General features: G+C 36.4%; 1 protein-coding gene across 9 annotated transcripts in view; it reads right to left on the bottom strand.

Moving 5' to 3' along the window:
* NOL4 (nucleolar protein 4) overlaps positions 1 to 15,350 on the bottom strand; it is a 390,701-nt gene that overhangs the window by 38,192 nt on the left and 337,159 nt on the right. Inside the window, exon 11 of one of the 9 annotated variants that reach the window (XR_004382911.1) lies at positions 1,165 to 1,254. The exons of the other annotated variants lie outside the window; for them this stretch is intronic. The gene's annotated coding sequence lies outside the window, so the exon portion shown is untranslated. The remainder of the gene's footprint in view (positions 1 to 1,164; positions 1,255 to 15,350) is intronic. 9 annotated transcript variants of the gene reach the window in all.

The following is a 15,350-nucleotide window of genomic DNA, read 5'->3' as shown; positions in this document are numbered from 1 at the left end:
GGGTGGTGGGTAGAAGGGTGGGTGAAATAGGTGGAGGGCTTTAAGAGTACACTTGTCTTGATGAGCATAGAGTATAGCATTATTGACTCACTATACTGTACACCTGAAACTAACTTAATACTGTATGTCATACCAGAATTAAAATAAAACAAATGTTTATTCTTACAATATTGCTCCAAGGAACAGTGGAGTAAGTTATATTTCTAGAAATAGGAACCAGAAAAAAAATTCTAAATTTCGTGTAAAAATTACTTTTGGCTACATTTAGAGTACAACAGTCCTTCCTTATCCCTTTCCAGGATTTCAGTTACTTCCGGTCAAATTCATCCAGAAGTAGATGATCCTCCATTTGAAGTATTACCTGAAGGTCAACAGCAACTTAATGCTAATGTGACAGTGCCTATATCACTCACATCACTCATGTCATCGCATAGGCATTTTATCATCTCACAACATCACAAGAGAGATGAGTATGGTATGGTGAGATATCTTGAGATACCGAGAGAGAGCGACCACATTCATTCATGTAACATTTATTACAGTATATTGTATAACTGTTCTATTTTATTATTGTTAGCTTCTTACTATACCTAAGTTGTAAATTACTAAATTTATAAATATGTGAATTCAAAAATATAACTTATAAATTAAACTTTATTATTGGTATGTAATATAGGAGAAAACATAGTGTATATATTGTTCAGTACTACCCACAGTTTCAGCCATCTACTGGGAGTCTTGGAAATGTTCCCTGTGGATAAGGGGGGACTATTGTACTCAAGAAGATTATACTCCCTTGTGAGTTTACTCACCAAGAGATAATTTATTTTTCCCTGAGATCACTGAGATATTGGCCAGAATGTTAGTCACCACACATGAATCATTTGTGAGTTCTGAATTTGCCTGAGTGGACCAAAAGCAAACCCAGGAGGCAGTTCGCACCCTGTGGACTCACTTCCACTAGTTCCAGCAATGGGATGTGGATGGAAGAAGGACTCTCAGAAAAAGCATCTGTATGTTAGTCAAGGGCCAATGTCATTTAAAAATGACTGGGTGCCTTGAAACCACAAAAGGAAATATTAGCACTGTTACTATAATCATATTTGGCATTTGAAAAGTGTTAACATGAAAGAGAAAAAAATAAGGCAACTCTGGCCTTCCTACCCTCTTGGAGTGATTCAGGCAGACAGACCCAAGATCTCTAGTGAGGCCGGGGAGCAGCCTGGTGCCTATTTCAGGAAGGTGCATCAGTACCTGAACCCAGGAAAGAGGAATGTAGAAAATGGCTAATTCAATTTTCATACAGAGAGTGATATTTCTGACTTCCTAGAAAAGTAGAACATTCTGAACTCCCCAAAGAGCTCCTTCCTGAGCAGCAGTGGGCTGGTGAGGCCAGTCAAATTTAACTTGTTTGTTCAGACAGATTCCCAGAGGACATGGCAAAGTTCAAAGGAGGTTGTATGAGGAAAACAAGCCCAGCCAACCATTAAGAACTCTTCCCACCTGGAAAGCCCCTGAAGTGGATCCTAGCAGCCTCAAAAACAAAGGTCCCAGAATACTAATGGAGTCATCTTTTCATTCCTTCCCTTCAGTGAGTAGGCACAAACACAAAAAAATACAAAACAAAAAGAGGATCTTAATAGTCAGGAAAGATCCACTTTACTGTAGAGAAGGGCTGTTAGGAAGCTGCTATCAACAAGCCTGATCCATACAGAGCTGCAAAACCAGTTACTTGTGCTTGGCCGGCCATGGAAAACGCCAGGCCACTCCTTTTATTCAGAGCCCTTTCTCTGAGGCTCCCTGACTGAACAAAAACCTGCTGAAAGATTTGGGGGCTCAATCAGATAAACGTAAAGATGCCTCAGTTTATTCTGCAGGTATTTTGTGTCGTTTTCCTTTCAATTTTCCAGCAACTGATTAACATAATTTCCAATCATTAAAATTTACCAATAAGCATCTCCCTGAAACTCTATGTATCTCAAGACATAGTGTATAAATCATTCAGTCTCACCCCAGTTCTAGGTTATCATCATGGTATATGTGGGAAAACCTGGAAAAACGGAATGAATTCAGTGGCAAAACTGTGGTTACATTTCAAACATTTTCAGTTTGGGCTTGCTTTCTCTACATGTCACATAATTTGAACTTCTGTCACAATGAAACTCTTGCAGAATTTGTTTTGTTTTGGGGTGCCTAGGTGGCTCCGTCAGTTAAGTGTCTCCCTTGGGCTCAGGTCATGACCTCTCAAATAAATAAAGAAAATCTTTTTAAAAATTTGTCTTGTTTCTAATTTTAAAGTCATGCCAGCTTCTGCCAAAGAGGTTTTCAATGCCTCTGTTACAAATTATTAGCTTTTCTCAGAATCCTAAAAGACTGCAAGTTATTTAAAAGCTGGGCAGTTTGAATTAAAAGTATTGTTATTTAAAAATCACCATTTGAGTTTCCATAAGGTTATTCATTGACCACACTTATTTTATGGAGGAGTGTGGAGGAGTGAAAAATACATATATAATTAAATGCATGGAGCTTGATGGAATAAATGTAGAAAAAGTTTTCTGCAATAACAGACCCCTCCAGAAGCCAATATAATAGTGTAAGGTGAGAAGAGTAGTGTCTGGAATCAACACTGTCCAACAGAAATTTCTGTAGTGATGGAAATGTTCTTCTGTGCTAGTGAATTCTATGCTAGCCACTCACCACTTAGGCAAATAAGACCTTGAAATGTGTCCCAGTGTGACTGAGAAACTGAATTATAAATTTAGTTAATTCCAATTTCAATAGCCACATGTACTTAGTGGCTATTGTACTGGATATACAGATGTTGAGAAACTTATACTTAAAATCAAAATAAGGATACAAATGAGTAGGGTTTAAAGTAAGGAAATATGCTAATTAAGATAGGTCATCAAAGGGATTCATTCACATGGAAGAAATGGGCTTTCTAAGAATAGTTACAAGTTGGACACCATGATGGCACAAAGAAGTCTCTACTTTGTGCCACAGGATGTGCTTTGAAAACTCACTCAGGTTTATTGGAACTCTACTGAGATATAATAACTACATAATCCCAATTATGCTGACTTCAGTTACATCACATGGTCATCTTTTTTCACATATATTATCATCATGTAGATCCTTCCATTGTGTAAATGACATAGAAATTATCCATAGGGGATTGCTTAACTTCCGTGTATCACTTTTAGACTCTACTTTGTAAAATCATTATTCTCTCAATTTTATGTAATAGAGTGTATGTATTTTTCACACCACAGAAACCCCCAGCTGCTCTTCTGGAGCAGGATGATGCTGAATCCCTCCCCCATGCCTCTGCTCTACTTTGCACATGGCTAGTGAACCAGAACAAGTTACTAAGAGGATAAGGTAAAGGTAAAAAGAGCACCTTGCCAGGTACCTAACGATGTAAACATTTCTCTCTTGAATCAGGAAACTTAAAGCTGAACACATTTTAAAATGGAATTTGTGTATTTCAAAACATTTGTCTGAAATGTTTGATATGAAACACTTCTCCTGTTCCAGTATTGTGCTCTTCAGGGTATTAAGAGAAAAGGGGAAGAAACTTTAAGAAGACATCCCCAACTGATGATTACTATGCTCAACTGGATTTAGTTAAGTTCTCTAAACAGGTACGATCTTTTACTGGAATAATTTCTTTCTGAGACATTTATTTATCCACTTAATATTCATTGAGCATGAATATAAGATGGTTATTTATTGACCCTGGTGTTATGATTGTTAAAAAAAAAAAAAATCACCTTGCCTGTTCTCAAACTGAGCATAGTCCAGGATAGAGAAGTCCATGTAACAGGTTAAGTAAGAGGTATCCCTAGGGTATCAGGATAGAGAAAACTTAATGGGGGAGGCATCCAGAAAATTATCATAGAGAACATAGTAGCTGATATAAGTCAGGTGCTGGGGAGGGCATTCCTGCATGAAAGGCAGGCAATAGGAGGGGTCAAGATGAAGAATTTGTTGTTATATAATTGAACGTGAATTTTCTTGGGATGTCTAGATCAAGCTATTTGGTAGACAACTGGATATAAAATCTGAAATGGGGTAAAGCCGGGGTGAGGTATGCCATTTTTGGCGTATTTTGGGCTCACCACTGAGCAGTGTGCAGAACAAGAGGATTAAAAGGACAATGGCGGGATATGCTAGGAAAACCCCAGTATGGAGGGCACGAGTAGAGAAAAGAAAGCCCAGGAATGCAGAAAGAGAAGAATTATCGGAGGTGCAAAGTGAAAGGGGAGTGTATTATCATGGAAGCCAAGAGAGCGGATGTTCCAAGGGTCTAATAATCAACAGATATGAATATACTCAAGAAGTCTGGTATGGTAAAGAGCAAAAATCATCTGTAGTTTGACAATAAGTGGACTCATGGGTAAATTTGTCCTGACCAGCTTCAGCAAAATAAAGGGAGAGAAGCCAGCTATAGTGGATTGAAGAGTGAAGGGCAGATGAGAAGTCAAGACAGTGCATGAATAGAAGCACTCCTCTGAAAATTTCAGGGGACAAGTGATGCTTCAGAATGTTGATGCTGAGGGCAGCACTATCCATACACAAAGCCAGTCACATCACTATCAATGAGCTCTAGAATGGTAGTGAAACTTACGGCCAAGCTTTCTTAGACTCATAATTATAGGTTCTGATCCAAAGCATCTTTATGGCCAACAACCCTGAATATGAGTGAGGAGCAAAGAAGATAATAGATGTAAAGATTCGGGCAAACTAGAAATTGCCATACAAATGTTAGTTATTATGGTCATTATTACTACAATTTGGTCTTGTTAAATTTCGATCTGTAAATCAGCCCAGTTTATATCAGAGTTGAAAAACAAATTGAAAAGTCTGCCCAATGGAGTTTGTGGAGAGGAAACATCAGTAGTTAACTTATGCATTATGCATATAATTTAGACTCAAGAGATCCAATGGATAACTGCAGCAAATCACAATTGCCCTCTTTAGACAGCTCAGCGTGAACTTCCTGATAGAAAGAAAGCATTCCAAAGTCCTGTGTAATTGGATGTGATAATAACGGGAGGATTGGCTGCTTGCTTGCTTCTCATTTCAGTTTGATAATTTGAATAAATTCTTTATACAAATTGTAACTGCTGTCATTTTGATAACACTCCAACTTGAGAATTTGGATTGTTGGGTGCAGACCCTTGCCAGTGCTAAACAAATGGAGGTTGGCTAACAAAGGATCTGAAGGGCACCCTTTCCTTGCTATCAAGTCTGCAACAGCGGCAAGCTTTTCCTACTGCTACTGTATTCAAAATTAAGCAGAGTGTAAAGCTTCTTAGACTCTTCCTCTTTCACCCACAGAATCTTCAAATTGTTTAGTCTTTCTTCTTCTGATTCCTTTGCTTTATTTAAAATCAATCCTTACCCCTGCCATCCAATATACGTAAGTAATTCTCTTTGCACCTTTTCCTCTTTTGGCACCAAGTGCTCTGTTTTTAAAAACATTTATTATTCATTAAGCCAATATGGTTGAGTATTTCTATTTATATGGGAGATATAATAGTATGCAAGACAGAGATTCTGCTTTCAAGGAGTATATATCTATTTAGGGAAAATATCTGAAAACTATCTCATGATTCAGTGGGACAAGTGTTAGAATAGAGACACAAGCAGGAGAATAATTACTCTTCTAAAGGATGGAAGGGTGGTGAGGTATAGTAAGGTTTCCCTGAGGATGTATTATTTAATCAAAATCTTAAAGGATTCTGATATTTAGACAAGAGAGAGAATATTTTATCTCATTTTGACCTGTAAATTCCTTGAAGTCGGTGATTCTGCCTTACTCAACTTTGTTTCTCTCAAGGTGACTGCTATGGACTGAATATCTGCCTTCCTCTCAAAATTCATATATCGAAATCTAATCTCCAGCGTGATTTTTTGTGGACGTAGGACCCTTGGAACGTAGTTAGTTGTCAGGGAGGAACTGTCAGAAATGGGAGGAGTGCTTTTATCAGAGAGACCCCATTCCTTTCCCTGTGTGGGGACCCATGGAAAAGGTGGCCAGGAAGCAGGTTCTCACCAGATACCAAATCTGCCAGCTCCATGATCTTGGACTCCACAGCCTCCAGAACGCTGAGTAATAAAGGTTTGTTGTTTAAGCTCCCTACTATATGGTATTTTTGTTATGACAGCCCAAATAAATTACGAAAGAAATTAAAGTGATTTGAAAATGAGACCCCAAACTCCTAAGTCTTTGGACTCTTTAAGTCCAAATGCCATTAAGGTATCCTTTCTCATTCTTCTGCCCTCCTGTTCTTTTTGGAACATAGCACGATCTACAGGGTTCATGTTCTTGTAAAAGGTTTTACAAACATTGTATCTCCTTCAATCTTAGCCTCCCTATTTAGACAGCTAATCCACATCATGCTTCCCATTTAATGATTTAAATTCTTATTGTCTTTATCTGCTTTACAAGTTCATGTGTGTGGCTAACTCACCTTGTTCTCTTGAGAGCTGCTGCTCTGTTCTGCACTTTTCAGAAGATCTCTACAAATCCTAAAATGAAGAATTCTCAAACTGAGAGTCACTGGAGTTGTCAGCCATCAGAGAAAATGGCATCTCATATAATGCTAAATCTTCTGCTATGTCCTTTTTAGCTCTCAAGATTTATGTATATGTATAGTTTCTTTCCCCACAACTCCAAATCTGTTACAGGGAATGACTATTCTGAGGTCTTCAAAGTGAAGAAATAAGCTAAAGATAATGCCATTTTTAAAAGTCAGAATGTTTGGGGTTTCCAGAATTTATGAAGAAAGTCCCCAAATAAAGGAAATCGTGGGCCTGATCCAATCAAGCTGCCTTTCTGTGATTAAAACAAGCAAAGACTAGACACTATCAAAATAGCAGTAGCCATTACCAGTATTACAGGTAGGATGTGTTTTTGAGAAAAAAATGTTATTTAGAGCTCCTTCACAACCTGAAATTAACCATTTGCCTTGCTACCATTGCTATAGCCAAAGTTATTTTTCTAACGTGAGGTAGAGAAATTCTCTTTGGTTTAAGCCTGAAGCTGTTATTTGCCAAGACTCATCTTTTGCTTCTTCCTCCTTTTTTTTTTTTCCCCCCTTAAACACCATTACACACATCCCAAAGCCAATGCTCAAAGAAAGTCACCCATTTTAAATTTGTTGCATGTCATACTGGTTATTCTGCTACTCTTGTTTCTTTGCTTCGCAACACAGGCTGAATTGTTCAAAGTTGTTCTTTACTGTGTTCTTAAGAAATCGCTGTACAAAAACCAAAAGACGTATTAATCCAATAACCAGAAAGTCAGCCTGTGTGAGCTTGAGCAAGTCACCTTACTTTCCTGGTCTGTTCTTTAGTCATAGGATTTTAAAAATAAAAGAGATTGCTATCAAATTATTTTCTCAAGTCCCTTTAGGCCTATCATCCTATGATAGGTTTACTGGGGGTTAACTTCCAGACAGATAAACCGCATGATAGTACCATAGTACCTTCATTAAACTGACAATTTATAAAACCTGCTTTCTAATCATGTATATGGCTGCATACTTAGAACCTATACCAGATTTCCTATGTGGCTTCTGAGTAGAAATGAGCAATAAAATTGAAGAATGGATACCAATGTACTGTGATTACATATGTATGTAAATGTGTGTAGGGGTGTGTAGTGTGTGTCCACACATTGTGGTACCCGTTTCAAAGGACAAACTCACAATGCTATGAAAATTATGACTATATTTTATCTAGACTTGGAAGTAAGGATTTAAAAGATGAGCGATCAATGAGGGACATGTGGTAAAAAGGGCACATTAAAGAAAAGTTCAGGTGGGTTTAGCCATAGAAGTGTTTTAGATAATGAAGTGATGCAATCAGATTTTTCTTTTCTTAAAAATTATGTTAATGACACAAGATGGGATCAGGAGGGAGACAAACCATAAGACACTCTTAATCTCACAAAACAAACTGAGGGTTGCTGCGGGGGTGGGGGGGTGTTGTGGAGAGGGTGGTTGGGTTATGGACATTGGGGATGGTATGTGATATGGTGAGTGCTGTGAAGTGTGTAAGCCTGACGATTCACAAACCTGTATCCCTGGGGCAAATAATACATTATATGTTAATAAGAATAATTAATAAAAAATTATTTTGATTCCTATGTGGATAATGGGCTGAAGGGCAAGAAAAATTTTGGTGCCCTGCTCATTAATAATTCACAGCAAAATTTTCCTTTAAATTTAAATTTCCTAAAATTTCTTAAATGATTGGCAGTTGCCCAAAGTTCTCTCCTCTCTCCTCAAAAAACTCAAAATATTCTCATTTGTGTCTTCAATCTTGTCCTTCTTTGTATATATTATCTTTCTTCCCACCAGTAACTGTCTGCATTTTTTATAAAAACACAGTGCTTCTTCCAATTTGTTCAATAAGTCAAAAGAGCAAAGTGGAGCATAAAACATGTGTAGCCCGTGGGATCCGGAGCTCAGAAGAGTCCCCTGCTTTGCGTAATGCTCTGTTATCACCATCTTGATATTCTTACCTTTTAAATAAGAAACCCTACATTTTCACTTAGCATTGGGTTCCCAAATTACACAGCCATTTATGGAGCAAAGATAAATTATTTTGGTTGTACTTGAGTAGAGGTGAGCAATATTCGGTTTGCCCTATATTCTTTTATACATCTCTTCCATGTCTGAAGTTTTGCTCATTTCTCTTCATTTTTAGTAATACCATGAGATCACAGAAATAACTAGTATTGGGCAAAATAGATGTAGGACATTACTAGAGATAAAGAGGTATTTTACAATAATTAGATAATCCATCAATAAAATATAACAATATAAACAGTAAATATGACTACTGGCAAAGTCCCAAAAGAAATGAATCAAAACTACTAAAAACAAAGGCAAAGTAAACAATTCAATAATAGTAATTGGAGATTTCAATAACCTTCTTTTAATAATGGATATAATAACTAGGCAGATGATCAACAAGAACATAGAAGACATAAACCAACTAGACCTAATACAGATTTACAAATACCCAACCATCAACTGCAGAATACACAACCTTTTTAGGATGGGACACATGGGACATTCTCTAGGGTAGATCACAATCTAGGTCATAAAAGAAGCTTCAATTAATTTGAAAGGATTGAAATATATAAAGTATGTTTTCCAATCACAATGGAATAAAATTAGAAATTAAATAAATTTGAGAAATTTACAAATATTCACAATTAAACAACATAATCCTAAATAACCTGTGGGTCAGATAAGTGACAAAGGAAATTAGAAAACACACTTTAAGGTGAAGGAAAACAAAAACAATATACCAAAACCTATGTGATGTAGATAAAACAATGCTTAGAAGGGAATTTGTAGCTGTAAATAACTACATATGAAGAAAAATAGGCTTCAAACAATTGTCTTAACTTTTCAGCTTAAGACTAGAAAATAAGGACCAACTGAACTTAATATAAGCAAAATGAAGGGAATAATAAATGTGGGAGTAAAAATTAATGAAATAGAGAATAGAAAAATACAGAAAATAAAAGAAGCCAAAGGTCTTCCTTTGAAAAGATGAAGCAAAATAACAAGTCTTTAGCGAGAGTCACCAAGAACGGGGAGAACCGTAACTAGAATCCGAAATTACAAATAAAAGGTATTCAAATTGGCAAAGAAGAAGTCAAACTCTCTCCCTTCATGATAACTTGATACTTTATGTGGAAAACCCAAGAGACTCCACCTCTAAATTATTAGAACTCATACAGCAATTCAGTAATGTGACAGGATACAAAATCAATGCACAGAAATCAGTTGCCTTCTTATACACTAACAATGAAACTGTAGAAAGGGAAATTAGAGAATTAATTCCCAAAACCATAGGATACCTTGGAATAAACCTAACCAAAGAGGTAAAGGATCCATACTCGAGGAACTATAGAACACTCACAAAAGAAACTGAAGACACAAAAAGATGGAAAAACATTCCATGTTTATGGCTCAGGAGAATAAACTTAGTTAAAATGTCTATGCTGCCCAGAGCAATCTATACTTTCAATGCCATCCCAATCAGAATATCATCATCATTTTTCATAGTGCTGGAACAAACAATCCCAAAATTTGTATGGAACACGAGAAGACCCAAATCACCAAGGAAATGTTGAAAAAGAAACACAAAGCTGGGGGCATCACATTGTATTACAAAGCTGTGATCACCAAGACAGCATGGTACTGGCACAAAAACAGACACATAGACCAATGGAATAGAGGGGAGGGCCCAAAGATGGACCCTCAACTCTATGGTCAAATAATCTTCAACAAAGCAGGAAAAAATATCCATTGGAAAAAAGACAGTCTCTTCAATAAATGGTGCTGGGAAAATTGGACAGCTATATACAGAAGAATGACACTCGACCATTCTCTTACACCATACACAAAAATAAACTCAAAATGGATGGAAGATCTCAATGTGAGACAGCAATCCATCAAAATCCTAGAGGAGGGGCGCCTGGGTGGCTCAGTGGGTTAAGCCGCTGCCTTCGGCTCAGGTCATGATCTCAGGGTCCTGGGATTGAGTTCCGCATTGGGCTCTCTGCTCAGCAGGGAGCCTTCTTCTCTCTCTTTCTCTCTCTCTCTCTGCCTGCCTCTCTGTCTACTTGTGATCTCTCTCTGTCAAATCAATAAATAAAATCTTAAAAAAAAAAATCCTAGAGGAGAAAAGAGGCAGTAACCTCTTCTACATCGGCCACAGCAACTTCTTTTAAGACATGTCTCCAAAGGCAAGGGAAACAAAAGTGAAAATGAACTTTTGGGACTTCATCAAGATAAAAAGCTTCTGTACAAGCAAAGGAAACGGTCAACAAAACAAAGAGGCACCCAAGAAATGGGAGAAGATAGTCGCAAATGACACTACAGACAAAGGGCTGATATCCAAGATCTATAAAGAACTTCTCAAACTCAATGCCCCCAAAATATAATCAAGTCAAAAAACAGAAGACAGGGACAGACACTTCTCCAATGAAGACATACAAATGGCTAACAGAAACATGAAAAAACGTTCATCGCCATTATCCATCAAGGAAATTAAAATCAAAACTACATTAAGGTACCACCTTACACCAGTTAGAATGGCAAAAATTGACAGAGCAAGAAACAACAAATGTTGGAGAGGATGTTGGTGGGAATATAAGGTGGTGCAGCCACTTTGGCAAACAGTGTGGAGATTCCTCAAAAATTAAAAATAGAACTACCTTATGACCTGGCAATTGTACCACTGGGTATTTACCCCAAAGATACAGATGTAGAGAAAAGCAGGTCCATATGTACCCTAATGTTCATAGCAGCAATGTCCACAATAACCAAACTGTGGAAAGGGCCGAGATGCCCTTCAACAGATAAATGGATAAAGAAGATGTGGTCCATAAATACAATGGAATATTACTCAGCCATCAGAAAGGATGAATACCCAACTTCTGCATCAACATGGACGGGAATGGAAGGGATTATGCTGAGTGAAATTCAAGAAGAGACAGTCAGCTATCATATGGTTTCACTTACTTGTGGAATGTAAGGAATAACAGGGAGGATATTAGGAGAAGGTAAGGAAAAGTGAATTGGAGGAAACCAGAGTGGGAGACAAATCATGAGAGACTGTGGACATTGTGGTAGGGGGATGCATGAGCCTGGTTGTGGGAAGCACGTATTGCAGGGAGCATTGGGTGTTATACTTAATAAATCATGGAACACCACATCAAAAACTAATGATGTACTGTGTGGTAACTAACATAACATAACAAAAATAAATAAACAAAAACAAAACAAAAATAGAGAACAAACTGATGGTTACTAAAGGGGAGGTGGATGGAGGGATCAGTGAAATAGATGAAGGGGATTAAGAATATGCTTTTCTTGATGAGCATTGAGTAATGCATAAAATTACTGAATCACTCTATTATACATCTGAAAGTAACATGCCACTGTATGTTAAGTCAACTGGAATTAAAATTAAAAAAAAGAAATTACAAAGGGAGCATCACTACCAACCTTATGAAAAAAGAAAGGATTATAAAGGAATCCTAAGAACTGTGTCAATAAATTAGATGACTAAGTTGAAATGGACATATTTCTGGATATACACAACTACCTAAACTGACTCAAGGAGAAACTGACAATATAAGTAGACCTATAACAAGAGACTGGGTTAGTGATCAACAACCCCTCAGAAAAACCCAGATACAGATATCACCACTCCTGAATTCTACCAAATATTTAAAGAATTAATAGCACTACTTTACAACTCCTCCAAACATAGAAAAATATAGAATACTATTTTAAGGAAAACATTCTATCTACAATAGCATCACAAAAGGAAACAGCCATAAAAGAAATACAAAGCCTATACTATAAATATTATAAGTCATAGTTAATAAAAATGTTTAAAGACTGATAACAAATGAAAAGACATCTCATATTCAGTCTGTTATTTCCTCAAAATGTTAATCATGGAGTTACCATATGAATGAACCAATGAACCAGCGATTCCACTTCTAGGTATATACCCAAAAGAATCATAACATATGTAACATAAACTTGTACATAAATGTTTATAGCATTATTCATAGTAACCACAAAGTGAGAAAAATCCAAGTTCCCATCAATGAATGGCTAAACAAAACATGGCATAGCCACAGAATGGAACATTATTTGACAATAAAAAAGAATGAAGTATTGATTCATACTGTAATATAGATGAACCTTTAAAAGAGCTTGCTAGGGGAACCTGGGTGGCTCAGTTGGTTAAAGCCTCTGCCTTCGGCTCAGGTCATGATCCCAGGGTCCTGGGATCGAGCCCCACATCGGGCTCTCTGCTCAGCGGGGAACCTGCTTCCTCCTCTCTCTCTGCCTTCTTCTCTGCCTACTTGTGATCTCTGTCTGTCAAATAAATAAATAAAATCTTAAAAAAAATACATCTTTATTTCTAGGCATTTTTAAGTAGAAAATATCTCACTGATACTACCAATTCAATAAATAAATAAAATCTTTAAAAAAATAAAATAAAAGCTTGCTAAATGAAAAATATCCAACATAAAAACCATATATTATATGATTCACCCATTAAATAAAATGTCCAGAATAGGAGTGTCTCTGGAGAGAAATTGATTAGTTCTTACCAGAGGCTCTTACATAGTTCACCATTTGCTCCCTTGCACAGTTTGTTAGCTCAGTGGTTCAGAGTGTGTCAGAAGGCCTGTGCTCAGATCCTGGCTCCTCCCTCTATTAAGGAGGGACCTTGGGAAAGTTACTCACTGAGCCTCACAAAATGGGTTTCAATCATGTTAGGAAAAAAAGAAAGTAGTGCCTAAGTTGTTTTGTTGTTGTTGTTGTTTTTTAGTTGGGGCAAGTTCAATTTTATAAAATTTTTCCACAAAATTACAAACAGATCTCAGAGGACTGTGTAAGGAATAAATGGAAATTACATGAAGTACCAAAAGGACTCATTAAAGTGATCAGTATTACTATTACTTGATGTTAAATAAGTTACCTTAATAAACAAATGACTATTTAAGTCTAAAAAACAGTTTCTGTCAATAAAATCTACACTCAATACACTTTTCCCCTAAATGTTTTGATTTGGTAGTTGACTTCTGAACTACCTATCATTTCTTATTCCCTTGTCAAATATTTTAAAAGAATTGTTAGTTTACAGCTTTATTGGCTAAAGGAATGCTCAGCTTTTATGCTGTCCCTTTCTGGCATTGAACTTTCTCATTCCTGCTGATTTGCTGTCTAAATACAAATAACACTTGAAAACAACTGAGAAGGTTCATTAGCTCTGGAAAAACTGAATATACACTTGAAACTTCGTTTTCTTTTTTTCTCCCTTCTACTTGAGGCTCCCCTCTTTTGATTTGGAGGCAATTAATTCAGACTAAAGCCAGTGATCCTGTTGTTAGGGCCCCTTTAATTTCAAAGCAAACCAAAGAGCCAGCCCCAGCTTTCCAGAGTCACCCCTGAACACACTCAGAGCATATTTCCAGTATTACACAGGTAAGTGATTTTCTAGACTATATACTCCTTTGACATTAATAAAGCAATTCCTTCCCCAATATATTCAAAGCCCACGAAGGCTATTTCAAATATTCAAATTAAAATTCATCTTTATTTCTAGGCATTTTTAAGTAGAAAATATCTCACTGATACTACCAATTCAAATACGAGATTATAGAGTCCTTGTTAGAACGCATTGCTTTTACATCTAGATCTGCTTTGCCTCCTGCTAAAAATTCTAACTTTCACTGACATCAACATAATTATAAATTTGCTTTAAGCCACAATACACAAACAGTCCCAAAATAATAATATGATTACTGGAAATAGTTTAAGGTTTTATGACAGACTTACATGCTGTGGAGTCAAATTATGGATTCTGAGATCACTTGGAAAATTTCCTCTGTGTGGGGGCTATGCCAATCACTCATTAAAAAGATAAAGTTCATTTGCATCATTTTCCTGTCACTATCAGGAATCCGTAAAGTCAGTTTCATTTATAATTATGTATTTAAATTGTTCAGTTAAATTTATAAAACAAAATATAAAAACCAAGTTTACTTACAATTCCAGCTTACATTCCTTTCCCCACACGTTCTCCCACATTCCTGCCTCTATGTAAACTTTAATTATATAAATCCTTCTTTAATGAATATTAGCATACTATAGGTACTTTTCAGCATTTGGAGTGCATAAAGAGATTTTTTAAATCACTTTTTATATCAGCATGTTACTATCTTGTTTGGATGTACTTGAAACGAATCAACTAACCTTCAGTTGATAAGACATTTTTATTGGGAACATTTTTATTGGTAATCCTTTTTCTTGCATTTATAAATAACACTATAATAAATAGCCTTGTGCATATATGTCTTTTTGTATGTTTGCCCATATGTCTTTAAGATAAATTCCTAACAAGAGATTCCTCAAGAGATTGCTGGACTGAGTGATAAATGTCTAATCAATTTTTCTAGATATTGCCAAATTCCACCCCAACTTTTTGCATTTCTACAAGCTATGCATGAGACTCATTTCCCCTACAGCCTTGTCAAAAGAGTATTGTGTTAATATTTCAATTTTTGCTTATCTGTATTTCTCTTATTAGGAGTGGGGTTAAGTAACTTTACCCATATTTACCCATATTTGCATTGTTTTCTTTGAGAACTATGCATTCATTTACTAGCCTTACTTTTTAATATATAGTTTGGGAATTTCTTTCTTCTTAGAAGAACTTTAGGCACTGGCTTATTAACCTTCTGTAGCGTAGGTGGCTAATAATTTTCCAAGTTTATCATTTATTTT

Source organism: Lontra canadensis, unplaced genomic scaffold (assembly GCF_010015895.1).
Source record: "Lontra canadensis isolate GAN:19392208 unplaced genomic scaffold, GSC_riverotter_1.0 scaffold17, whole genome shotgun sequence".
Taxonomy (NCBI): domain Eukaryota; kingdom Metazoa; phylum Chordata; class Mammalia; order Carnivora; family Mustelidae; genus Lontra; species Lontra canadensis.
This window is presented reverse-complemented; position numbering and strand designations above follow the sequence as displayed.